Below are 25,171 nucleotides of genomic sequence, written 5' to 3' on the forward strand. Positions count from 1 at the left end.
GGTGCAATCTCGGCTCACTGCAAACTCTGCCTCCTGGGTTCAAACAATTCTCCTGCCTCAGTCCCCCAGTAGCTGAGATTATAGGCGCTCACCACCACGTCCAGCTAATTTTTTGTATTTTTGGCAGAGATGGGGTTTTGCTCTTAAAGGCATTGTTCATTAAGTATTAATTGGTGGCCTGCCGTTGAACTAATGTTAGTGTAGTGCTGACATCATCAGCCATGGCAGAAACTTACTTGGCATCCCTGGAAAAGAGGGCAGGGAAGCATAGTGCCCTGATACCACCTCATTCTCCAGTGCTACTTCCAACTCTGAGCTGATGGTCATTATGAGTGGATCTGCCCTGGACAATTAGTTTAGTGCAGCTGCCTTGGACAGTCAGGTTAAAAGTAACAAACCGCCACAAAACTCAGCTAATAAAATGTGAGGAGAGACATGGGGCACCAGGAAAGGGTGAGGCCTGTCTCCCTGTGTGCCATCTGTGTGGAGCCTCAGTACCTAGGGGACAGCGTTTACACAGAGCCCCAGGTTTTTATTAGCATTTCCCTGAATAAAATGTCACTTGTGAGCTGCGGACTGGGAGGCTTTTTCTGATTATTAGGTTTCGTAATGTGGGATCATCAGTAGGCAAGGTGGGCCTGAGGGCCATAGGATCTGGAGACTGTCCAGGGCTGCTTTCTGGGGATGACAGGCTTGTCCCTTCAGCAGTCAAGACACCAAAGAGAGTCTTTCTGAGAATAAAAGAGAGAAGCTTTTAAGGGAAAAAGCAGTTTCTCTCTCTGTTTGGGAGTTGAGTGCATTTTTCTACATTTACTCGGAGATGTTCCTTGGTTCCCACCATGTGCCATCGCCCCCCTATGGGGTAGGGTCACCCCACCGCGTACCTAACCCAGGAAAACTCCTCTGCAGTTATTTCAGAGGCTGTGTGCATTTCTCTTGCCTCAACGGGTAGAGTGAGTTTTTCTTCCTACTGTTTTTAGTCAGTTTTCTTAATCTAGCCTGTTACTGGGATAAGTTCCAGAGACGAGCAGTTTTAAAAACAATCTTTGTACGTTGCGTAGAGAGCAGTCCACCTGTAACCAGTGTGTTCCTGGAGGTACCGCAGTGGCCTTGGTTACGCGAGGGCCCCGTGGCTCAGGATGGGCCGAGGAAGGAGTGCGTGAGCAGTGGGCACTGGCCGGAGGCAGGGGAGGCGTGGCCACCTGTGGCTCGAACTCCCCCCATCCACTCTACCGCACCGCTGGGACGTGAACATTCTCGCCCTGGACGTTTTGTCTGAATGTTCGGTGCCCAGGCTCTTGGGTACACAGGCGGCCCCGGGTTTTATTTCAAAAGGGTGTCATGAACAGTGAAGTAACCCACGTGCCTAAGCTTTGATTGACATGAAGGAATGTAGAGGCTGCTGAAATCCTGGTCATTTTAGAACAAAGTATTTTATTAACAGTTTTCTAAAAGAAAGAAATCATTAAAAAATTGATCCCTGTTGAGGTAGAAGGATCTCGTCCTCATGCTCCTCAGTTCCTTCCAGAATCAGCTTCCAGTTCAGCTGCAGAACAGGTTCTGGTGGTGGCTGGAGCAGCCCAGGCACGTGCCGTCGGGTCTAAGTTCACACTGGTGCCCGTGTGGTCTCCAGTTACGGTGCGGGCCGTGGGGTCTGAGTTCACACCATTGCCCATGTGGTCTCCAGTTACGGTGCTGGCCATGGAGTCTGAGTTCACACTGGTGCCTGCGTGGTCTTCAGTTACAGTGCTGGCCATTTGTGCCTTTCTGGGAAGTTAGAAGGAGGATCATTTCATCACGTCTCTGTCCTCCCACACCTGATCTATGCTGGGCCACCGTGAATTCTTCCTTTTAACTGTTTCTCTCATCACGGGCAACACTGGTGTTCTGTGGTCAATGTTTGCCATTTCTGAAAACGGATTCTGTGTTTTTTTATATAATCACCTGGTCTCTTTTACGAATTTCGCTTTTCTTTAAGAAAATCATCGTGCTTTTATCTCTTCAATCTCAACTCTGTTCCCTGACACAGGCTCTTACCAGCTCGAAAATTAAAAGTAATCTTTGATTATACTTAATACTTTCTAAAGTTTTCAAAAGTTTATCAGCATGTGGGTTACTGAACATTGACTGTTTATTTAATGGAAAATTAGATTCTAAGTAGAGTATTAGAGTGAAAATGATCTTTTGATTTTATTAAAATATTCAGGTAAAAATATGAAAATGCCTTCGCCAAACTTCATGCCTGTGTAGCGTGAAAACATTAAGCTGCTCTCTGCTCCCGGGAATGCATGAGTAGAGTATGTGTTTGAAAGCGTCATTCCAGTCTTAAGTTTTAGGTATTCTTAAAGGGGTTGGCTGGAGAAGTGACATTTAGCATTGAGTGAACGTTTGACAAAGATTTGTCTCGATATAAAAATAGTTAAAAACAATCTTTAGTGTTTCCTGTCAGGGTTCACCCATTAAAGAATGGTCTTGTAAAAAACTCATCGAGAGTGTCGGCGCCCAGAGGTGCTACCTTGCCCACAGTTGTGTCATCTGCTGTCACCAGGCGACACGCCCAGCGTTTAGCTGCACGTCAGATGTGGCCACGGGGCCACAGGACATCCCTGCGGACGGATGTTCTTATGCAGATTAATGAGGATGGAGACCGCTGCAGAACTGTAAGCCCCCCAGGGGCTGACGGAAGCCTGGGAATACCCGAGACACCAGAGTCGCTGCTGCCCTGGGTGGAAGGAAACCTGCCCTGGAAGATGGGAAATGCAATAAGGAGAAAGTACCAGGGTACATGATGCTGTGAAAACGGAGATGTTTTAATTAAATTAACAATTAAAATCATTTTAATTATGTGAATTATTTGAATTCATGTTAGTTCTTTTTAGGAAATTAATACTTAAAGCAAGTTTGTTTTCTGAATTGTTTGATTTAATTGAGTCAGCACAAGAGTTAGCATTGATATCTGACCCTCTTCCAGGGTTGGGGCAGAGGAGATGGGGGCAGAGGAGACAGGCCTCCCACCCGCTTTCCCCTGGAGCTCAGCCAGAATTTCCCATTGAGGAGCCCTCAGCTCCCTGAGAGCCAGGAGCTCTTGCGGAGAAGCCGCTGTCGGCATGCCACCCGCTTTGATGGCCCTGCTCTGCCATCCCTGCGCTCCAAGGGCCGGACCCTGCCGCTGCCTGTGCCAGACGGGTCTCAGGGAGGTGCCAGCCAGGGGTTATGCATGGCGGGGCCTGGGCATCGCTGTCCAGATTCCGTGGCTGCCGGTTTCATTCTCTCGCTGTTTGTCCCCCTAGCAAGACTCATGAGGTTCCTTGAGGACAAGACCCCCTCCTGCCACCTGGTCTGTTTCCTGAACGTTCTCTGCACGAGTACAGCCCCGGGATGCAGCCCTCGGGAATCAGGGTGTCGGCCATAGTAGGGCGGGTCGCTCTGCTGGGCACCATGATGGATGTTAACCGCTGTGCTTCACTTCGGGGACGTGTTTAAGTACAAAAGTAATTTTAAAATTTCACCATTATTTCAAGACAGCTAAGAGCCTATTAGCACAGAATCCCTGGTCTGAATGAAATCAAACGGTTCTTATTAATTATTCATGATGCCACGAATATGTAGCCTTATTTTTTATAATTGCCAGTCTGTATAATTAACCTTTCATTTGGTTAAAGTACTTAACACTAAGTAGAGCTGTACTTTCAACTGTTTATAAAGCATATGGAAGAATGTTTAAATGTTTAATTAGAACCACTTTTTTTAGTTTCATAGAGAATTTTTTTTCTTGTCAACGAGGGTCTTTAATTATTTAAACCAAAAGAGAAAAACAGACCAGAAAAGAAAAACATCTAGTAAAGCTCGGAACTGTGAAGGTGGCATCATTCCGTTAGTCTCGGATTTTGCTTCCTGGGTTTGTGACGTGGTCAGAGTCCTTGTCTTTGATTTCCTAACACAAGTTGTTAAAGTTGGAAGTGAGTGTGAAATTGAGTTAGTCTAGCTTTATTCTTTCACGGATGAGAAGTGAATTATCTTCAGCAAGGTGGGTGCAGGCGTGGTCCCCGGGGGTCACTGTGGTGAACAGGCCGCCCTTGTGGGGAGCCAAGTTCGTCATCGCTGGGACAGAGCCCAGGACACTTCCCCAGCTGGCCAGCCTCTTCCTAGAACCTCACACATTGCAAAGGATGGAGTCCAGATCTATACCGTGAAGAAACGAGGGTGGTTACAGAAAGCACCACGATCTCAGCTGAGTGGCTCTGAGCACCCCAACGTTGGGGCACCTCAGCATCCTGTGTGGCTCAGGCTGTGCCCAGCAGGGAGGCCGGCCCGATCGAGCTGCGGTCTCCACCCTGAGAGTGAGGGCTCCTTCCCCCAGCGCGAGTTAAAGCATCATGTGTCCACCTGTGCAGTGGCTGGTCCCAGTGGCCCTGGAGGGCTGAAACCCTGGGTCCCGCCACTGGTCCGGGGCATCCGTTTCCCCTTCCTGCAGTTCCTGTGTCTGTGTGTCCAGGGGGCTCCGATCCCTGTCTTAGGACCATGGCTGAGGGGTCAAGTTCACCCACTTTGGAGCTGGCCCGGATCTTGGTTCTGTGGATCCTCGCTGTGTGGCTCTGGAGCAGTTCTGTCCTCAGGAGATGGATCCTCACAGCCGCCTCTTGGGGCCATGAGGAGAATTAATAGGACGACCCCCGGGTAGCTGCTCAAAGCCCTGTGCGGGGCCAGCCCTGTGTCTCCACCAGTTCCTTTGCTCTGTGCTCCCCCCCACTGTCACATCGCCAGCCTTTATTTCCTTTTCCTTAGACCCAGACAGCGAATGCTCCGCTGGTCTTGGCAGCCCCTTCTCTAGTCTATCCTCAAATCACTTCCTGACGGACAGCCATGACTAGCCATCGGCGTGACCAAAACCCCACAAAATAGAACCCAACTTTCCTATTAAGCTGTACAGAGCTGTCCCAGCCCCACTTCCCACAGGCTGGCCTCATTCACCATGGGATCCGTGGTTCTCACCTGGGGCTGGGGGTGCCCCTGGCATCTGGTGGGGAGTGTCAGGGATGTCCCTCCAGGCCCAGTACAGTCCCCCAGCCAGTGGCCGGCAGACAGCAGCACCCAACCTGATGTCCCTGTGGCTTCTGGTTCCCCGAGGCTGGCTGTGCTTTGCTGCCTCTACATGCTCTCAGACGTGTGCCCTCTCTCCACCTTCACTGGTTAGCAGTGTTCCATCCATTAGAGCTCAAAGCACTGCCTCCCGGCAATGCAGCCCCTTCTCCTGGCCTGCCGTCTGCCTGTGCCCCACGGTCTGTACCGTGTCCTCACGGACCGATCAGAGCGAGGCTCCCAGGGATGGAAAGGTTCCTGCTTGTGTCTGCTTGTGTCTCTGTCCCGCCTTCTCTGGACCCGGCACCGTGGCCTTTGCCGACAGAGGTCTTGGGTTGATTGTCAGCGAAGCAGACAATCTATATGGCTCTAAATGGCTGTGAACATGCTTGATTGGGTTATTTTAAAAATAGTTGTATATGTAAACATTTGAGTGTGACACAGGTGGATTTTTGGGCTAATGGTCTTGTTCTTCAGGGAGTAACCACAGGCCCATCTACAAGGACCATTTTCAGCTGATTTATGGAACGCTGTTCTACCTGGTTAATTTTCAACGTTATCTCAGCCTGAGAGGTAGGTCAGCATGTGACGAAGTTCACTGGTTTGAATCCTAATCTGCTCCTTAGGAGCTGCACCTTCCATGCCTTCGTTTCTTCCTTGGTTAGGTAGGGAAGGTATGAGCTACCTCAGAGTTGTGAGTGAGGCCTGCATCGAGTGACCGCATTAAAGTGACAAGGACTGCACCCGGAGTGTTGATATTTAAAGACCTTTAAGGCCGGGCGCGGTGGCTCAAGCCTGTAATCCCAGCACTTTGGGAGGCCGAGGCGGGCGGATCACAAGGTCAGGAGATCGAGACCACAGTGAAACCCCGTCTCTACTAAAAATACAAAAAAATTAGCCGGGCGCGGTGGCGGGCGCCTGTAGTCCCAGCTACTCAGGAGGCTGAGGCAGGAGAATGGCGGGAACCCGGGAGGCGGAGCTTGCAGTGAGCCGAGATCGCGCCACTGCACTCCAGCCTGGGCAACAGCGTGAGACTCCGTCTCAAAAAAAAAAAAATAAATAAATAAAGACCTTTAAACATCGCGATGCTGCATTTTCGTACCCAGGTAAAACAGCAAAGTTCTTTCAGATGCAGACACAGACCCTCGGTGAGGTGGGGGGCTGATGGCAGGAGGTGGACCACCGACCCTGTAACGAGGGCGTGGTCTGTTCGAGGCTGAACGAAGTGCACATCATTGCATGTACCACGGAAGTCCCTCTCGTGAAGTCCTGGAAGGGTCCATGTGGCTGAGCCGTGTGGTCTGTCCATGACGTCTGGCAGGAGCAGAGCTTTCGGGTGCAGCCTTGCTCTTGTGCGCACAGCCCTCAACGATCTCAAAAGTCTGAGGCTTAAAGCAGGCTTGGGGTTTCCTTACACCTCCTGGACATCTAATTTGCCTGGCAAACATGTTTTTCTTGGGTGTAAAGGTGAAGGAGTGGGTGATTCTGGTGAAAGTGTACTAATTACTGCACTTCTGGGTCAGTGGCGCTTGGTTGAAGACACTATCTGCCCTGGATGGACATCTCTGGGATGGTGAGAACCGGTGGCTGGATGTCGCGGGGTTGCCAAGAAGATGCCAATTTTTTCCTTTTTCCTGAGTAACAACACCCTACTTTGTTTAGGGAAGCAGCACACCCAGCTGAAAATCCAATTCTCTTGTACGGCGGAGCGGCTGGTGACACAGGTCCAGATGCTGGGATGCTGATGGGGGGTCCTGGAGTGGGAGGTGTCAGGAGGCTTTCCTGACCCACAGCAGCCCTGGGCCCTTGTCCGGCCTTCTTGCCCGGGGCATGACACCTGGAGGGAAAGCAGCTTCGGGGGCCCGAGGGCCAGAAGGCAGAGTCCTGGCGTGTGAGGCAGGCCTGGGCCAGGCTCCTCGGAGGATGTCACAGACCTGCTGCCCATGCAGGGACCACCCACCTCTGAGCCCCACGCAGATTTTCCTCCATAGCCGAGTGAAATCCTGGTACAGCCAGTGAGGCAGTCAGAGGCACCTTTTGTGGAAGGAGGACAAAGCTGGAGAGAAAGAGGTTTTCCTAAAGGCACAAGGCGCTGATTCTGCGTTAGGGATAATTCCTAGGAGTGTGGTTGCTGGTGGGTGGAAAACTAGCCAGAGAATAAGTGGGAGTGGCACTTGCTGGTATTTAACTGATTCGTTCACGAATGGTCCGAACAGTTCCAGTGAAAAGAACATTTCGGACACAGAAGTTTTCATCCTGCCTGACAATGAGCATGACCGTGGGCTGTTCCATCCTTCCTGGGCGACAGTGAGAGGGTCTCAGGCCCTTCCGGCCCTGTGCTGTGCCCCATCCCAGGGTGTGTGCCCCATCCCGAATAGGCTGGAATGCCTCTGGGTGCAGCTGAGCCTCTTGAAAAGGGAAGAGACATGTGATGTGCTCTGGCTGAACAGGAAAACGAGGGAGGACAGGGAGAGGGGCCTGGAGGTGAGTAGGATGGTGAGCAACACTGGGGACAGAGGAAGTAGGGTAACACCAGGGACAGGGGGACGGAGGGTAAGGCCGGGGACAGGGGCATGGAGGGTAACGCCGGGGACAGGGGATGGAGGGTAACACCACTTCTCCAGGTGCCTTTGGGGGATGCTGCCGCCTCTCGCACCCCAGAGTGAAGTCAACAGGATTCTGTCCCGAGGAGCCCCAGAGCCTGGCAGCTGGGATTGTCGCAGTATGAACCACTGTTCACTAGCTCTGCACCCTGGGACAGGCTCCCTGGTGTTTCCACCCTGGTTTCCCATCTGGACAGTGGGACCCTGAGTGTCCCCGTCCCAGCTGCGCCCAGAGCCCTGGACTCCAGCGTGTCGTCGGCACTCATTAGCGTTTCTTTTGTTGTGGTCCGTGGACGAAGTGGCTCTCTCTTTGTGTGTTCACAGCCCTCCTGCTCACTTTACCTTCTGGGAACACTTTTTACATAGCTTCGTATGTGGGGAGGACTCGAGTGATTAATGGAATGTTTCATCAGGTGCAGTTCTTCTGTTTCCCAGTTTTGACACAACATTTGGTGAAATTTCCAGGGACTCCTGTGGTCAGCCTCACGGTTTCACTCTGTCACTTTCTAATGCAGTAGTCTTTGGGAGTCTTTTCAATTAAGCGCCATCATTTAAAAATAAGTTTTATAATATGCAGTTTCAGGTTAATTCTTTACCTTTGTGTCTCAGGCAGTACTACCTACCTGTGAGTAGTCACAAAGGTTCACGCAGTTTTCTCTAGCTGTCCCTAGCTCGTAGCTCAGCAGGTCCCTTCAGATGAGTCAGCCAGCTGTGTACCTGCATGTTCAGGATACTTGTCAGGGGCCTTCCTCAGAGCAAGACCGACGCTCACCTCATCCTTGGGACTTTGGAGCCCGCCCTGGAGAGACTCCAGCCACGTCCAAAGGGGCCGTCCGGGTCCCACAGGCTGGTGGGAGTGACTTCTGAGCCACTCCAGACCACACTTTGTGTTCCTACACCCCACAAAGCCACTTAAAGTGCCATGTTCTGGTGCTGTGTGCCTCACCAGTGTGCCACACAAGCCTGCACGGGGATCTGAGCGGGCGCTGCCTTCCTCAGGCTATGCTGGAGTTTTGGGGCAACTGGAGCACTCGTGGCTGTCATTCTCGCCACTGTCTGGGCTTCCCTAGAGGGTCTCACCTGCAGCGTGAGGACCACATCGGCAGCCACTGAGGAGCCGCCAGGTGCAGCGTTGGTCCCACTCAGTCCTTCTCGACTTTGGTGAGAGAGTAGACAGCAAAACTTCAGCTGGGAGCCCCAGGCCTTCTCTGCTTGGGGCCCTGGGACTGACATAGCACAGATCCTGCCATCCACGTGCTGGGGGCCCCGCCGTGCGGCTCCCTCCTCTGGTCAGGGGCTGCACCCTTGGGCTGTGCAGCTCCTGGTTCTCACACTCAGGGGCCCAGGGAGGCTGGTGGATGAAGAGAGAAGGAGAAGGGTGGCAGTTTGAGCCCAATTGTGTTGGCTTCATCTTCCGCCTCTTGTCCCTAAGTACATTGGCAAAGTTTTCCAGGTGAAAACTCAGAAGGGATTTTTAATGACTGGAATCTGTGAATTCCATGGAAGCCAAGTCTGTCCACCTCTTTCACCCACCTCATTTCTCCCCGTTGGGGCTGATTTTGGCAGCGTTCATAGGGGCAGGGACGGAAGGGGTGGGGGCCAGCCGTCGGCCCTGTGTCCCTCCCTTCCTCCCCTCAGCGCCACAGCATTTCGGTGTCATCCCCTTCCGTGCACGCGTCCTCATGAAAACCAAGTGCGGCTGGAGGGAGATGCCTGCGCCCACTCCCGTGACCTTCCCGGCCGGCCTGGCTGCAGCGGCCCCTCGGCAGGCATCTTTCTGGTGCTGCCTCCGTGCCCCTCCCATCACCTGATGCTCGTGTTCCTGAATCTTCACGCCTGTGCTCTGTGCAGCCACCTCACGGGCTCCCTGGGAAGGAAGACAGTGTCTCACGCCGGTCAGAATGCTCTTCTCTGTCCACTGAATAGTCCAACACAGAATCATTCCTCTGTGATTATTTGTGCTTTGTTATGTAGAACTGGAATAAAGAAAAAGTGAATTTAGACATTACAGCCATCAGGTTGAAGCTTAGTAATTGCATTAGGGAATTAAATGGAAGCATTTGAGCTTCTCGAGTTCTAATTCCACATCTTCGTATCCCCATCACCCCATACCCAGTGTCTAACAGAGCTCTTGGTCTAGGAGTTTCTTGATAAATGCTTACTGAATTGAACTGGACTGAGCTTAACATTCCCACCCAGAGTTAGAAGCCAGTCCCTGAATAAATTGCATTTAGAATATGAGTTTGATGTTACTGTGGTAAGGGGTATCCTACACGTCATAATTCCTAGTCAATATCGGGTATTTAGTCAAATAGACTCAAGTATAAAGAAGCATAGGCCCATCTGGCAAAAGGGCAAGGCACGCTGCTTTAGGTCCAGGTCCCCAATATCAACTATGAAAATAAAACGTCAACTCCAATGACAGCCCTGTCCTCAGCTGGTCACTGTTTACGCTAACAATTACAAACAGCTTGAACTTGCTGTCCTGAGAGGCAACACACCCTCCATTCTCTCTGCAGTGTAGCTGCCTTGGTGGATGGAACATGCCCCTCCTCCCTCCCTCTCCCTATCCCTCCCTCCCCCCTCCTCTCTCCCTCCCTCTCCCCTCCTCTCTCCCTCCTTCCCCTCTCCTTCTTCCTATCTTCTCTCACCTTTCTCCCCCCACCTTCTCTCCTGGACAAGGGGCAGAAGAGAGGAGATCTCCGGAATCTTCTGCTTCATCCAAGCAGCTTGGGGGCAGCATCAACAGCTGCAATTTGGCTGCCCCAGCAGGTGCCTCAGGGCAGCCTTTCTAATGGGAATCCTGGAATCATGTCTTTCCTTAATGTGTCCTAAAGGCTGGAGGACATGAAGTGAAACAATGCTCCATGCTCAGTCCTGTGATTTTGTGTAATTATTGGACTTACTTTGAAATTAAAGTAAATGATACCCAAGGTAGAGCATGAAAAAAAAGAAAAAACAGGCTATGGTGTTTGAAAAACAAACAAAACCATTTGGTTTGTTGGTTTGTTCTTAGACCTTCACAGGCTCCTAGGTCACACGTTTCAGTTTCTTAGCAAGTGGCATTCTCTGCAGAAGCTGTGTCAGTCTCTGTTTGATGATGTCAGCCACAGCAGAAAGAAGCACTCCGTAGGCCCCGTGCTCAGCACCTTGGCGTGAGCTCCTGCCATCTTCTGTTCATGCTCATCACAGCTCTGTGCAGTGGGCATCCTCCTGATCCCTGTGGGAGGATGGAGGATGGAGGCGGAAGGGTGAGTGATGGCAGGATCACATGAGGGGTCTCTCCCGAGGTAGGGAGGGGAACTGGCCCAGGACCTTAGTGCCCATCGCATCCTTCTTCCTCCTCCTCTGCCTCTCTGTGACTGTTTGACTCAGGCTGCAGGGACAGACATGAGTATGTGCAGAGCCTGTGTGCACCCCTGGGAATGTGTGCTCATATTGGCAGGGAGGGATGTGAGTGTGTACAGAGCGTGTGTGCACACCTTGGCGGTATATGCCGGCGTTGGCAGGGACAGATGTCAGCGCGTATGGAATGTGTGTGCACACCTTGGGGATGTGTGCTGGCATTGGCAGGGACAGATGTGTACAGAGCGTGTGTGCACACCTCGGGGTGTATGCTGTCATTGGCATGGACAGACGTGAGCGTGTACAGAGCGTGTGTGCACACCTGGGGGTGTGTGCTGGTGTTGATAGGGACAGATGTGTACAGAGCGTGTGTGCACACCTGGGGGTGTGTGCTTATGATGTTTTGTAACCGGCAAATACGTGGCCTGTTGCATCGGGCGGCCCTGCGCCCATGCTGAGCCCGTCAGTGGCCCTCGGGTTGGGGTCTCCATCTGCCCAGACAGCACTCGAGTGGCTTGAGGTTTCAGATTCTTCCTCTACAGATACTTGGGCTTCCTCAGGACCAAACATCAGAACCAGCCAACTGCAAACTACAAGAACGTTCAAATGCATCTTCAGTAGGAAAAACAAAAGCAATTGGAAAAATTTTCCAACGTGACCCCGTGGTTAAGCCGTTAGATACTCCAGCCAACAGATTGAGTCACTTTAAAATTCACACCAATTAAAATGGTTGTGAGAGTTGCAAAGCTTTACCGCTAAACCTTGAAATAATTGAAGCATTCTGCTCCACTTGCTTACAAACTAGAGTTGGGGATACCTTTCAGTCCAAAGTAGCAACCTTCTAAATCCAGCTTAGATGCGAGGCTCCCACTGACACAGGAAGAGACAGTGGCCCTTGATTATTCTCCTGTGTTCAGATACTGTGTCATTTCTTTCTTTCTTTTTTTTTTTTTTTTGTATCCTGATCATCACTTCTGCTTTTCCAATTCAAACTAAAGGAAGGGAGTTTAGTTCTGTTTTGGAGAAGCTGTGGTTAGTAGTTTCTTTTCATGGTTTGCTTAATCTCTTAAGTCTGGTGCTTACATTACCCAAATAGACTTTTCTTTAGTACGACAGTGCCATAACCCAGGGCTTCTCCCTCCATATCTGCTCCCCAGGGGGCTCCCTAGGAATGGGCGCTGGAGATCCAGCCCCCCTCCATGTGCCATTTTCTTTGAGTCCAAGGTAGCTTTGGCTCAGAAAAGAAAAGAGGCCTCCGGGTTAGGTGCCTCTGACTGCTAGCTTGTGAAATGTTTAATGATAAGGCGACTTCCAAACTAATTTACACATTGATAGTTGTAGCTTGAAGTATCACCGCAGTCATAAGAACAAGAAACACTCCCATAAAGTAGATAAGCAGAAGAAAGCCATAGAAGTTTAATAAAGCGCAAATAAAATGGTGTTGTAAGAATGTACAGTGGGAAATGCTCTCAGTCCAGCCAGATCCAGCTGTGGCGTCAGTCCAGCTGTGGTGTCCTCCTGTAAAAACATTCAGCCACATGTGGCCCTGATCGCAATCACTACTCTGAATTGTGATCCAGAATGTTCTTGGGGGCCGATGCTGGGACTGTTCCAGCAGTTCAATCTGATTGGGCGTCACGGTGGTGATGTGCTTAGCGCGGCCAGCTGGGCTGAGTGGTGGCCACCCGTGCACTCGCCACGTGCAGCCGTTATTCTGGTGATGGGGTTGCATGCGCCCCGGCTTGTCCACCTGGGCTATTAAAGTACTGGGAACCCAACCGCGGGCGGTGCCTCCCGATATGGGAGCTGTCTTTTTTATCCAGGGCCCTGTGGCGCTGCAGAACCCTGCTGCCAGTCTGAGCTCACAAGGAGGTACCGGAGGGCTCTGCTGGGGCATGGAGGTCCCTGAGCAGGTGGTCACTTATTGCTTGTGGAGTGGTCCATGGCCTGTGAGTTTATTCTCGGGGTTTGTGTGGGCGAGGTTAAGCAGTTCACAGCTGGGCACGTACCCCTTACACAGGTGACACTAGTTAAAGTGGAATCTATATTAGCTCACACGGGAGTGTGTGAGGAGCTGGGAGGGTGGGGAGGCTTGGCCTTAGCACTAGATTCCCGGGCTCCTGACATTTCTGCGTCTTCCAGTTGAGGGGCCGTCAGAGCCGCTGTGGGTCCTGAAGACAGTGGGTGCCATATGGACCAGGGGATGCAGAAGCCTCTAGAGGCTGCGGGAGGCAAGGAGACGGTGGCTTCCCCAGAGCCAGCCCTGCCGCCACTTCGACGTTAGATGGTGGGACCTGTTTTGGACTCCAGCTTCCAGAAATGTGAGAAAATAAGTCAGAGTTTAGGGCGCTAAATTTGGGGTGATTTAGTGGAGAAATAGAAAACTAGCCCACAAATGTGCACGCATTGAAATGTGCTCTGTCCAGGTGTTCACAGTGGTGTGAGGGAGATGGCATCATGGTTCTGGGAACTGTGCAGTTTTACTGAAGGAAGGGGGCTCGCCACGCCTTTCCTCATATAACTGAAGGTATGTATGCCTGCCACACTGCCCAGGAGACAGGGACTAGAATTCTGACTTTATTTCTTATGGGAACCAAGCCACAGTCAGAACACGGTGAGGGCCGAGACGAGCTTCCTACAGCCTGAACTGGGAAGAGGAATCGCAAGTAGTTTGTCTTTTTCTACACAGACCTGTCCTTTTCAGGTTTTGTTAAGTTTTGGAAAAAGGGAGAAGCCAGGCACACCTCGGCGAGGGACAGTGTTTCTGGAGGTGGTGCGGCTTCAGCCTGAACGTGGCCGTGTGGTTGGGAGGCTCAGAAACTGCCCTCCAAGGGCACTCATCTATTCCTTATTGCAGTAATACCTCGTTTACAGAAATCCACAGAAATTACAGTGCGGGAGGCTTCTGGTCTGGATGGGTTTGTGTGGACCGAGGTCACGGGGTGTTGTCCCAAGTGCTAATCCTGATCTGGCAGAGGCTCTGTTCCCAAATAATTATTCCACAGTTTCAGAGCCTATATCTGAGTGATAGTCTTTTAACTTTGTTGCATAAAAGGAAACAAAGTATGTCTTGGGGGTCTAAAAATCCATGTGGTAATCATGGCTGTAAACTCATACCTGGGGCTTTGGGATGGAGTGAAAACCACCGTCACCTGGCGTGGACGCTGCGTGGTACTTTTAGCATGGTGGCCTGCTCGTGCCTTGAACTCTATCTGCAGTGTGAGCAACAGCTGTGCATTTGAGAAATGTGGACAGGTCAGCTTGCTCCTCCAGGGGCCTGCAGGCATCCGGGTGAGGGGCCTGGGATGAGGCCACATCAGTGGGAAGGAGCTTGGTTGTGTCAGCAGATATGTCTGCCTCTACAGGCCCACAAGCCAGCCAGAACCCAGTTTTCCTTAGGTCATCTAATGCCAGAAAAAACCTGTTTCTTAGAGATTCTCATAATTTATATTAATGAACCATTTGACCGTACATAAAATGTTATAAATGCATGAGGCTTTACAACTTGGCAGATGTGTAACTCACATGTCGTTGTACCAAACTGTTGAAGATATTTGTTTCACTTGAAGGTTGTTAGCATTTTATGTGCAAAGCAAATGCCAGTAGCATTTTGAAGGAGTATTTTGGAATTTTAAACACAGTGGGATAGTGCTGGGTCTCTGGGATACTGGTGAGGTGGACGTGACCTCAAGCTCTTGTAGCTTGCAAGCAGGATTGCTAAATTGTCACAACTGCGGTGCTGGAAAGTCAAAGTGGATTTCTGTAAATGAGGTATTAGTGCAATAAGGAACAGGTGAGTGCCCGTGGAGGGCAGTTTCTGAGCCTCCCAGACACCCCAGGAGGAAGCGGGGGACGGGGGCAGTTACCCACCAGAACCTGGACGGTGAAGCTGGGTTTGCTGGTGGCCCTGCTTGGCAGGTCATTACATGCAATAAGAAACAGGTGAGTGCCCTTGAGAGCGGTTTCTCGGCCCCCTTCAGAACCGCAAGTGGAAGACGCTCCAAGGTGGGGGGTGGGGGTTCGGTTAATCCACAGGAGCCTGGATGGTGGAGCTGGGTTTGCTGGTGGTCCTGCGTGGCAGGTCATTACATGCAATAAGGAACAGGTGACTGCCCTTGAGGGCGGTTTCTCGGCCTGCTTCGGAACTGCAAGTGGAAGACGCCCCAAAGTGAGGGGGGGCTGGTGGTCGGTTATCCAGTGGGGCCGGATTTGCTGGTGGCCGCTGCGTGGCAGGTCACGGCGTGGAGCGATGGGAGGGGAGTGGAGTGGAGTGGGAATAGAGGATGCACCCTCCACAGCTACTGCTGGGAGTTGGCTCTGGTAGCAGAAGGGGCATAGATAGAGGGATTCCCATCAGGGGCAACACGACTGGGGTCCCACGTGTGGTGGATGCCGAGGTGTGGCTATATGTAATCTCAGTCTGCACAGCCGTCCTGGTGAGTGGGTTCATTTACCTTCCCATCTCACATTTGAGAAATCTCGGGGGCTCACATCACAGCTAGGTGGGTTGGAACTAATGTCTCAGGCAGGACGTTGGCCCCAGAGCCCAGATCTTACCCGCCCCCGCTCTTTTCAGTCCACCAAGCTTGTAGAGAGGGTTGTGTGGTGGTGGGTGGCGGCTGAGAAACCAACACAGTAGAAGGCGGGGAGGAACTAAACCAGGCAGGAGACACAGGCAGTGCTTGGGAGGTCTGCACGGGGTGTGGGTGTGGGAGACACCTCTGGGCCAGTGAACCCCGTTCTGTGCTCCTGGCTTGCCCAACCTTGGCCCTCAGCCACATGCTGCGTGCTTTAGGTGAAATCTCAGTCGCTCGTGTGGTGCGGGCATCTTTTCTCCCTGGCTTTGCCTCTCTTTAAATCACGGAGTCTCAGTGGGGATGGCGGGGCGGATGGTGGTCCATGGAATTTGCCCTCCACCTCCTCATCCTTGTCCTGTCCTGTCTGGCCTGTTACCTGAATCTGTGTCTCTTCAGAGCCTGCAAATGAGTGGAGGCCACGACAGCCTCTCGCTGACCGACCTCTCAAACTTTTATTCATCAGAATAGTGTTAAATGCCGATTCCTAGGCACCCCCATTGGACTCTACGCCTGCCTAGCATGGGTACTTTGGGGGAAGGTACAGAGGATTGCTGGGCTGTTCCAGGGGGGAATTTGCATTGTTGAATGTCTATTGTGTTCCTTCCAGCACTCTACTTTCCACGCACACCTGGCATTAAACCTGGAAGACCTCTGGGTGCTGTGCTGGTGAGGAAGCCCCGGCTGGACGAGGGGCTGCTGGGGCTCGGACTTGATTCCCGGGCTGGGGGCTGGGGGCTGGGGGCTGCGGGCTTATTCTCTTCAGTGGGTCTGCTGATGAGATGCCCTGAGAAGTCCTGCTGTGCACTCAGGGGAAGGTGCAGAGACAGGCTCAGAAAAGACAGACCATGGATTTAAAAATTCCTACTGGAAAATCTTTTATGAGCAAAGTAATTTGCATCTAACTGAAGACAATCATTGCTTGAATAATTGGTTTGTTTACAAAGTTGGTCCTATGAACAGATTAAAGTTTTCATTCATGCCTTATCTATAATGTGAATAGGAGCTATTACCGCAACTTAAATTAGCTTTAAATTTCGTATCAGATTGCAGTCCAGATTACAAACGGCTGCTTGATAATCTAATTGATAAAACGGAGGAATTTAGTGCTTGGAACCCAGAGTGAAGGGATCGGAATTGCTTTGGTTTCTCAAAAGGGTGTTGACTGAGTGGTGACCTGGGGTGAAGAGAAGTGGCTAGAGTCATTACACTCGAGGAGATGATCTGCCCCCGCCTTTCTCAGCTGTCTTCTGGACAAAACAAAGGGTGATAAATGGAGAAAATTCAGCACTGAGTTCGTCTATGCCCTGAGCTTCTCATACAGTCATTAATGGGCTGTATCTGTGAAGCCTCCATACAGGCACAAAGGAATTAGGCTAGAGTAAGGCGGCCGGCGACCTCTGGCGTCTGGACCGCGTGTCACTTCCTAAAGCCCTTTTGGGTGAAATGACAGTGGCAATGTCGTTGTTCGGAGGAGTGTAATCTCACGTATGAGATGCAGATTTTAAATGATGCAGATTTTAAACACCAAAGTCAGGAAGCTTGGTGGGAGTGGCTGTCTTCCAAGTGGTTTTCTGTGCTGCCATGGATGAGGCGTGGATGTGTCATCTGTTGGTGAGATCCACTGGTGAAGGGGCTAAGCAAACCATGGAGGTCGGGGGTGTGAAGCTGCATCTCTTCTGGCATCCCAAGGAAATACATCTTGTAAAACTTGTGAATTTGACCCTGACCCTAACCCCAACCCTGAGTGTTGAAGTCTGGTGCAGTGTCTTGAGCCCTCTTCTGCATTGAGGGTGAGTGACTGTAAATGACCGATTCCTCAGTGGTGAAAGTTCAAATGTAGCTTCCCTGAGGAAGCCAGACCTCGGTCACCCGTATCTCCATTGTAAACACTGCGGCCCCTACGCGGGTGGCTGCAAGTTTCCAGGCCTTCCTTGGAGAAGCAGCCGTGAGGTGCTTGATGATTTGATAACATCAGCCACCTTCTGTCTTCTGTCTAATCACGGTACAAATGATTCTCCTACAAGGAAATGGATCTGGTTTCTTCCTGATCGTTGGAAGAAGCAGCCTGCCTAGGGACTCCACCGTCCTCTGCACTTTCACAACGAAGCCTGTGTCTGTCTCCAAGGAGTGTCACGTGTGTCGTGGGACTCGCTTCCTTAATTCTTCCTGCTTTTGAGGGCTCCGGTAGCTCTGCCTGTTTCACCCGGGATGAGCAGCAGGTGGTCTCTGGCTACTGTGGGACTAGGGCTTGGGGGTGCATCATCACATCCGGTGGCCTGTCCAGGTGGGCATCATTGTCTTTTGCCTGTTGCCTGAGGCAGCTGTGATGCCATGGGGGTCATGCTTGTCAGGGCCAACCCAGTTCTTCCCGTGTACACCTCTCCTGCTGGAGTGCCTTTCCTTATGATGACTTGTTGAATTAACGTGGAGAATGCAGAGAGGCTCTGGGCCTCTCTCTCTCCCATTCTTACTCCCTGGAGCTGTGAAGCCCGACAAGGGAGCCCATAGCCAGAGGCTCCTTTAAATTTAATTAGAATAAAGATTTGATTACATAGCTAAACACATTTGAAAAGAACTTCACAGATTAAATTCCAGATTCAACCCTTCAGGCCCAGTGGCCACGTTTTGGGGCTCAGCAGCTGTAGGTGGCTGTTGTCTTTCTGTGTTGGCTGAGCAGATTGGGGCGTTTCCAGTTCAGCAGGCAACTCTCTTGCATGGCTCTGCCTGTGGTGAGGGCACCTAGGCTGGAGAGCCTCGTGGGGATCCCTTAGGCCTCCGGCTGCAGCCAGGCTGCACGGTTCCTGTGCCCCGGGTCCTCTGCAGGCCCAGATGGATCCCACCACAGAGCCAGCACTGCTAGACTTGGGTACTGTGTGCAGACAGCAGAGGGTCACGTCCGGGCCTTGCAGGGGCTGGGGTGACTGGCCTCCTTGGCCAGGCTTCTGTTTCCGAGTCTTCAGGGGAAATGCATCCACCATCCACCATCCACACCGTGCACCAGAGGAAAACTGCAGGCTTCTCTGTGGATGGTGAATTGAGATCATGCAGAGTGACTAGCTTTGGGCTCCTGAGCAGCGTGGAACCTGATACCTTTAGGTGGAACCTGACATGCCTCCATGTGTACATGGCAAAGAGAATGCAGCATTGTCAGCTTGAATCCAGATGTGCTCCCGTTTTGAGGTGGAACGTTCTGGGAGTATTGGCCATTGGTGATTGTGTTGCCGTGGAGGACTTTGAATGCAGGCACTGGTTTGGGATAACCCTGGTTTCCTGGTCCTGTATGTGGGCATCCCTGAATATCCCGGACTGGAGGAAGGCAGGGCAGATGGGAGGGTGACAAGAGGTGTCAGGTGTTTCCAGCTTTGGGGACTGATGCCATCAGATGGCCGAGATCAGGATGGTGGTGGCCAGGGACCAAAGCAGGGGTGCGTGGAAATGCCATGTTCCTCGGAGCATGGGGAGGACCTCTTGAACTCTATTCCTGGGCAACAGTTCTTCCATTCTCAGGAATCTGTGCCATTGTAATTGAGTAGCAAATTCTGTAATTGCTCTAATTACTTACTGTTAAGTCCCCATGCCAATTACCATAAATTAGCAACAGTGATAACAGTTTGCCTGGTCAAACCTTACCAAGAAAAACCAGTGGACCTAGTTTTAGTTGCCTCCAGTTCCCTCCAAATCAGATTCCTTAGCAGCTTGTGTCCCCACACTTGCTGCAGTTCCTCCTGGGCCTGGCAGGCACATTCCAGACATTCACATCTCAGCTCAGATGCAGGCGTGCACATTATTTATAGAAAATGGCACTGCGCTGTGATCGGCTTGAGCTGACGTTCTCTAGGTGGGAGGTGGAGGTTCAAAAGTTCTAATGGGATGAAATTAGAAATATGAATTTTAAAAATTCACGTGTTATGAACTCTGTTCAGTGATTTTCTCTGAAATGAGAGACTATTTGCAGATGAGGCAGTCAGCCTGCAGCTCTCCTTAAATCTGTCCTAGACCTCGATGCCGTCCTTCGGCCTCTTCCTGGGTGTGGGGTGCTCTGCTTGAAGCAAAACCAAAGGAAAGAACGTGGTCTGCATCACTACTGCAGCCAGCTCAACGCGCACACCCACTAGGAGGGGCGTTTGCTCACTTAACATTTTAAATGCATTTAACATTCAACCAGCAAGTCAGCCAGTGCTTTCTGTAAGCAAGCTGCCTGGCTCATGGGAACCTGACACTTGACTTTTTGGAAGAGAGTACTTGCTTCTGTGGAGTCTCAATATTTGTCTCATTTCTTGAGACTCTGCTGAAAGTGATGAACGTGACTAATTAGGACTTTTTTTTTTTTTTTTTTTTTTTTTTTTTTTTTTTTTTTTTTTTTTGTAAATTGGGCCACAGAGCTCTCTAGGCAGAGTCAGGGGAGTAAACGGCTGTGAAAGATGCCGCCTGATGTGAGCCACGGCCAGGCACTTTGGAACCTGGGATCCCATCTCCAGCCTTTCAAAGGACACAGACGAATATAAAATGCAGATGGGAGAGTTCATAATTTGGGCATCTCTGTTCTTTTGAAATCAAAGTGCAAAGAAAAAGTTTTGCCCATACTTGTTTTTCTCCTGAGGTTTTAAGATTTTCTTAACTGCTTTTCTCTTCCCCCAATCCTTGAGGAAGTTCTATCTTCATATCTTCTTAAAAGATATGGTTAAATTCAACACTGAAATATAAAAACATGCTTTCATATTTTTCTTTAAACTGAGGTATCTGACATTGGTGAAGAACTAACTGGGAGTATTGGTTTATTTTTATTTTTTTGAGACAGTCTTGCTGTGTTGCCCAGGCTGGAATGCAGTGGCACGATCTTGGCTCACTGCAGCCTCACCTCTTGGTTCACGCCATTCTCCTGCCTTAGCCTCCTGAGTAGCTGGGATTATAAGTGCCTGCCACCATGGCTGGTTCATTTTTGTATTAGTAGAGACGGGGTTTCAACATGTTGGCCAGGCTGGTCTTGAACTCCTGACCTCAGGTGATTCGCTCACCTTGGCCTCCCAAAGTGCTGGGATTACAGGCACGAGCCACCACACTCGGCCTGGGATATTCTTGATTATAATTGTAACATATCCCTTTAATAAAAACAAAACAGAACAACAACAACAAAACAGCTGTCTGAAAAGTCTCGAAATTAAAGAGCTCACTTGGACAGGGATTTGGACACCAGTTGAATGGCCCAGCACACCATAGTTACATGGGCCACTCGGCCTGTTAGGTCCTTAGGGTATTTGAAGTCATATGGATATTTGCATTTCTGCCTCTGGATATCGTGTTAGTATTCGGCTAGTGTTTGAGGGCCAGGCTCAGATCCGGGAAAACAAGAGCCCCTGCCCTCACGGCACTTCTCTTCCATGTGTGTGTGTCAGGAAAATAGAAAGCATAAGATATTTTTTTCAATGAGCTGGGAAGATGGAAAAACAAGCTTAAGATGTTTACTTGTTCAGAAGAAGGGAAGTGCAAGGAACACTCAGCTTTGTTGCTGCTGAAGGAGGCCCCTGGTGGAGGCTGTTTCAGAGGTGGGGTTTCTCTGAGAAAGGTGGTAAGAGGCAAATAGGATGCCCCATCTGGTTTGCCAGAGGTGGGGAAAGTTAGTATCCCCAAAACAGCTTCAGCATTCTGGCAAAGCTTTGGAAAACCAGCTACGGTGTAGGACCTTGTTGGCCGCTGGGTAGAAGGAAAACATTGCTGGTCCTGAGGACTGTACTGTTGTTCCACTGCTATAAAGAACTATCTGAGGCTGGGTAATAAGGAAAAAAAATGTTTAATCGGCATACAGTTCTGTGGGTTGTACAGGCTTCTACATCTGGGGAAACTTACAATCAGAGTGGAAGGTGAAGGGGAGGCCGGCATGTCTTCACATGGCTGGAAGGGGAGAGAGAGTGAAGGGGAAGGTGCCATGCACTTCCAAACAACCAGATCTCAGGAGAACGATCATGAGGACAGCACTTGGGGGATTGTGCTAAACCATTAGAAACCACCCCCATAAGTCAATCACCTCCCACCAGGGCTCACCTCCAACATAGGGTTAGAGTTCAGCATGAGATTTGGGTGGGGACACACAGCCACACCATGTCAGGCTTCCCATTCTTCTCCTGCACGTGCTTCGCAAATGGTTCTGTCATTGGTTTTTGTTTCTGTTGATACATGATATACGTACATATTTTCAGAGTGCATGTGATACCTTGATTCACCCCTATATTGATGAAATCTGTGTACTTGGGATGTCTTTCACTTTAAATAGTTTCTTTTCCTTGTGCTGGTTATGTTAAGTTATTCTCTCCTAGCTGTTTTGAAATACACAGTAGATGACCCACTGCCATCCCCCTGCTGATTTATCAATAGTAGGTCTCGTGTTCCCATTAGGCTGTGTGTTTGTGCACATTACCAGCCTCTGCCCATCCTGCTTATGAGTGGGCTCTGCTGGGCCCTGTTGACCACCTACTTTTGGCCTCCATGAGATCTGCTCTCAGCTCCTGCTTATGAGTGAGAACATGCGCTGTTTCCTTGCTTGACTCGTTTGCTTAACGTAATGTCCTCCAACTCCATCCATGCTGCCGCGGATGACAGGGCTCTCCGCTGTGTGGTGGAGTATTGCTCCTGTGTGTGTTCGGGCCACGTTCCCTTCATCCCCTGTTGACGGGCACTCAGGTGATTCCAGACCTTGGCTACTGTGGATGGAAGCTGAGAGCAGTCACTGGCTTTATACTCGGGGGACGTGAGCCACTTTGATGTTCTCAAGCAGCCTATCCCCAAAGCCCTCCGTAGAATGCCGCATTCGTTTGTACTCATGGCTTCTTCCACTAGGATGAACAGCTGGGAAGGGGCTTTGAGTGAATGCTTGGGTTTCTGTCTTTAATTGGTACCCAGCTACACTGGCCAAGTAGGGGTCCCAGTGGCCCTGGACACTACCTCACATAAGGTCCAAAGATGCAGTTAGGTTCTTTTTTTAACTTAAAAAAAAAATGCTTTTGACCTGGGTAAGCTATGGCATTATCAGTTAGAGTTTTTCATATTGGAAAGGTGTATATTTTATTTTCTAAGAAGGAAAGAAATCCTGTTAAATACTCTAACCACAGATTAAATCATGTCAAGGAAAGAGGTACTATTTTGGGGGAAAATTACCCCTTCATGTCAAAGATCAAGGAGATGACTTACATTGTTTAATTGAGTTAATTATGAAATCTTAAGTGGTTTTAAGAAGATGAGCTGTGGATCCTACAAGACATGAGACTGATACTGATTTAATGTTAGTCAGCCCTGACAGAATGTGGCTAATATTTAAAGCTTGCTCCAGTATTGCTTGATAGATTGTAAGTTAATGTAAAGATCTGTTTGATGCTTTTATTTTACAAAATATTATTGAGAAAAAGTTTGACAGCCAAGGAACGGCCTTCAACCAATTTCTTCCTAATTTCTATCACCAGAAAATTTTGTCCTGTTAATTCCAGAATTTACTTTTGGAAAGTTCCCGTAAGGAGAGCAGAGGTATTGGTGGTTGAATGGTGACTTGAATTTAGGTGAAGATCGTTAAATATTTCATAGTCATGTTTGTCTTGGTGGTTTTAGCAATTTTATATTAAACTTAGAACTGTGAGTCAAACCAAATCTGTTCTTTTGCTTTTGTGATACTCCTTTGTATGACTATACTGGTAAAGAATGATAAAATGTGTATTGGGTATTTTTTCTGTGTAGATATTAGGATTTTTAGGGGAACAAATTAATCATTCTTCTAATATACACTGTGCTGTGTGTTGGGTCCTTTGTATATTAGTTGAATCACTCTAATGAGGACCACTTGAAAGTCTGTTTCTATAGCAGATCTTTTATATGTTGACTTGTGTTATGCAAAATCCTTCATCCTCTAAGAAGACTAAGCAATGGGTTGGAGGAAAGATTTAATCACCCATTAGGTCTATTCCGAATGCCCAGAATTGAATGCAAGTACTAATTATGTTTTTGAAGTGGTGTGTGTGTGTATGGGTGTGTGTAGTGGACTCCTTTTTAGGTCATGGGAGGGAGGTAAAGCGAAGATGAGATTTGCTGATGAACATTTGTGCACATGCTAGTGGAGAAGTCATATGACTTGACTGCACCTGCGTACTCTGATTTTGCTTTCGTTAGTGTCCGTAGCCACAAGCCTCAACTGCCTCTGGGACCCACCCTGAGGGGCTGTGGTGAGGGTTATTATAGAGTCGTGCGTCTTAGTGAAGGGCACAAACGGCCTTGTGGGCCTACTTTGGCTTTGTTTGAACGTCTAGATTGTTAAACTAAGTTTAACATTTTGAGGATTATAAATTGTGATTCTTGTCTAAGAAGAGGTTTCTGTTGTCTCTGAAGACAGGAGCCCCAATACAGAGGGTCCCTGGCTCCCAATTGTTACATATCTGATTTTTTTTTTCAACCTTGTGATGGTGTGAACTAGTCACACTCAGTGCATTGTTTGGCCCAAGATGGGCTGCCTCTGGATGAACCCGTTGTAAGTTGAAACTATGATGTCAAATGCACTTTCTATTTAGGATATTTTCAGCTTACGCTGGGTTTATTGGAACAGTTTCATCCCATGGTAAGTCAGGGAGCATATGTGCTCATAAAAGTGGAGACGATCTCATAGATACCGTGAGATATAATGTCTCTGATGTTATAGAGATACGATGAAAACAATCAAGTGGGACTTGGAAGCCTTGGAGGGACTCACATGGGCGGCTCCTGGAATGCAATCTTGAGCGCCACTGGCTTCTGGATGTGACATCTGTACCTTCTGCTTAGCCCAGTGTGTTATCGGCTGCTCTCGAGGGCAGAGAGGTCCAGCGTTCCTGTGTTTAGGTATTTGAGCTGCCTTAAGAGGCTAGGTCAATTCTCACTGGTGTCTTCAGGGCTTTAGGCCTTCTGAACAAGCAGGAGGAAGCACGACTTTGTAGAGCTTTGGAAATCTCAACGGACTTCAGGGCCATCCCCTTTGGCAGGAGAGAGCCACACTGGAGGCGAGCAGGGTGCCGTGCGGGCCTCTGCTGGGCCCAGGCATGTACGGACGTTGTGAGGGCCACAGGACACAGATCGGTCTTGGTTCACAACTGGCGTCGATGGCCACGCAGCATTTCTGCCAGGTACATGAGTGCGGGGACTTGGGTTTTGGGGTGTGCGTCCTGGTTGCCTAGTTGCTTGGAAGACCCCCATTCAGACCCCAGCCTGAGTCACCGTGACAGGCCTCCTGCTTCACACGCCACACGGAAGCCGTGGCGTCGGTCACTGACGTCCACCGGGTGTCAGATGTGCGTATGTATCTTCCTTGGTCTCGGGATGTGTCTTGTTTTGAGGTTATAGTAAACGTTCTTTACAAGGGGTTTTGGATTTTTTATGTTTGCAAGGAGGCAGCAGGGAGTGCTTGAGCAATGAGATCCCCTTTCCAACCAATACAATTTCAGATCCCAGCAGGTAATTAAGGCAGCGGAGCTGTGGGATCACCTTTGCAACCAATGAGAATTCAGATCCCAGGAGGTAATGACGGCAGCGGGGCGGGTGGCAGAACCCTGAACTGTGGCT

General features: G+C 50.0%; 1 protein-coding gene and 1 long non-coding RNA gene across 3 annotated transcripts in view; both read left to right on the forward strand.

The window, feature by feature from the left end:
• Positions 1 to 25,171, forward strand: part of LOC144334883 (uncharacterized) — a 210,180-nt gene that overhangs the window by 63,909 nt on the left and 121,100 nt on the right. The window lies entirely within an intron of this gene.
• LOC144334909 (uncharacterized) overlaps positions 13,087 to 25,171 on the forward strand; it is a 113,341-nt gene continuing 101,256 nt past the window's right edge. Inside the window, exons 1-2 of one of the 2 annotated variants that reach the window (XR_013405164.1) lie at positions 13,087 to 13,348; positions 13,454 to 13,554. This is a non-coding gene — a long non-coding RNA (uncharacterized LOC144334909). The remainder of the gene's footprint in view (positions 13,349 to 13,453; positions 13,555 to 25,171) is intronic. The other variant, XR_013405165.1, reaches the window with a different exon arrangement.

The sequence above is a fragment of the Macaca mulatta genome, chromosome 15 (assembly GCF_049350105.2).
Source record: "Macaca mulatta isolate MMU2019108-1 chromosome 15, T2T-MMU8v2.0, whole genome shotgun sequence".
In the NCBI taxonomy this organism is placed as follows: Eukaryota; Metazoa; Chordata; class Mammalia; order Primates; family Cercopithecidae; genus Macaca; species Macaca mulatta.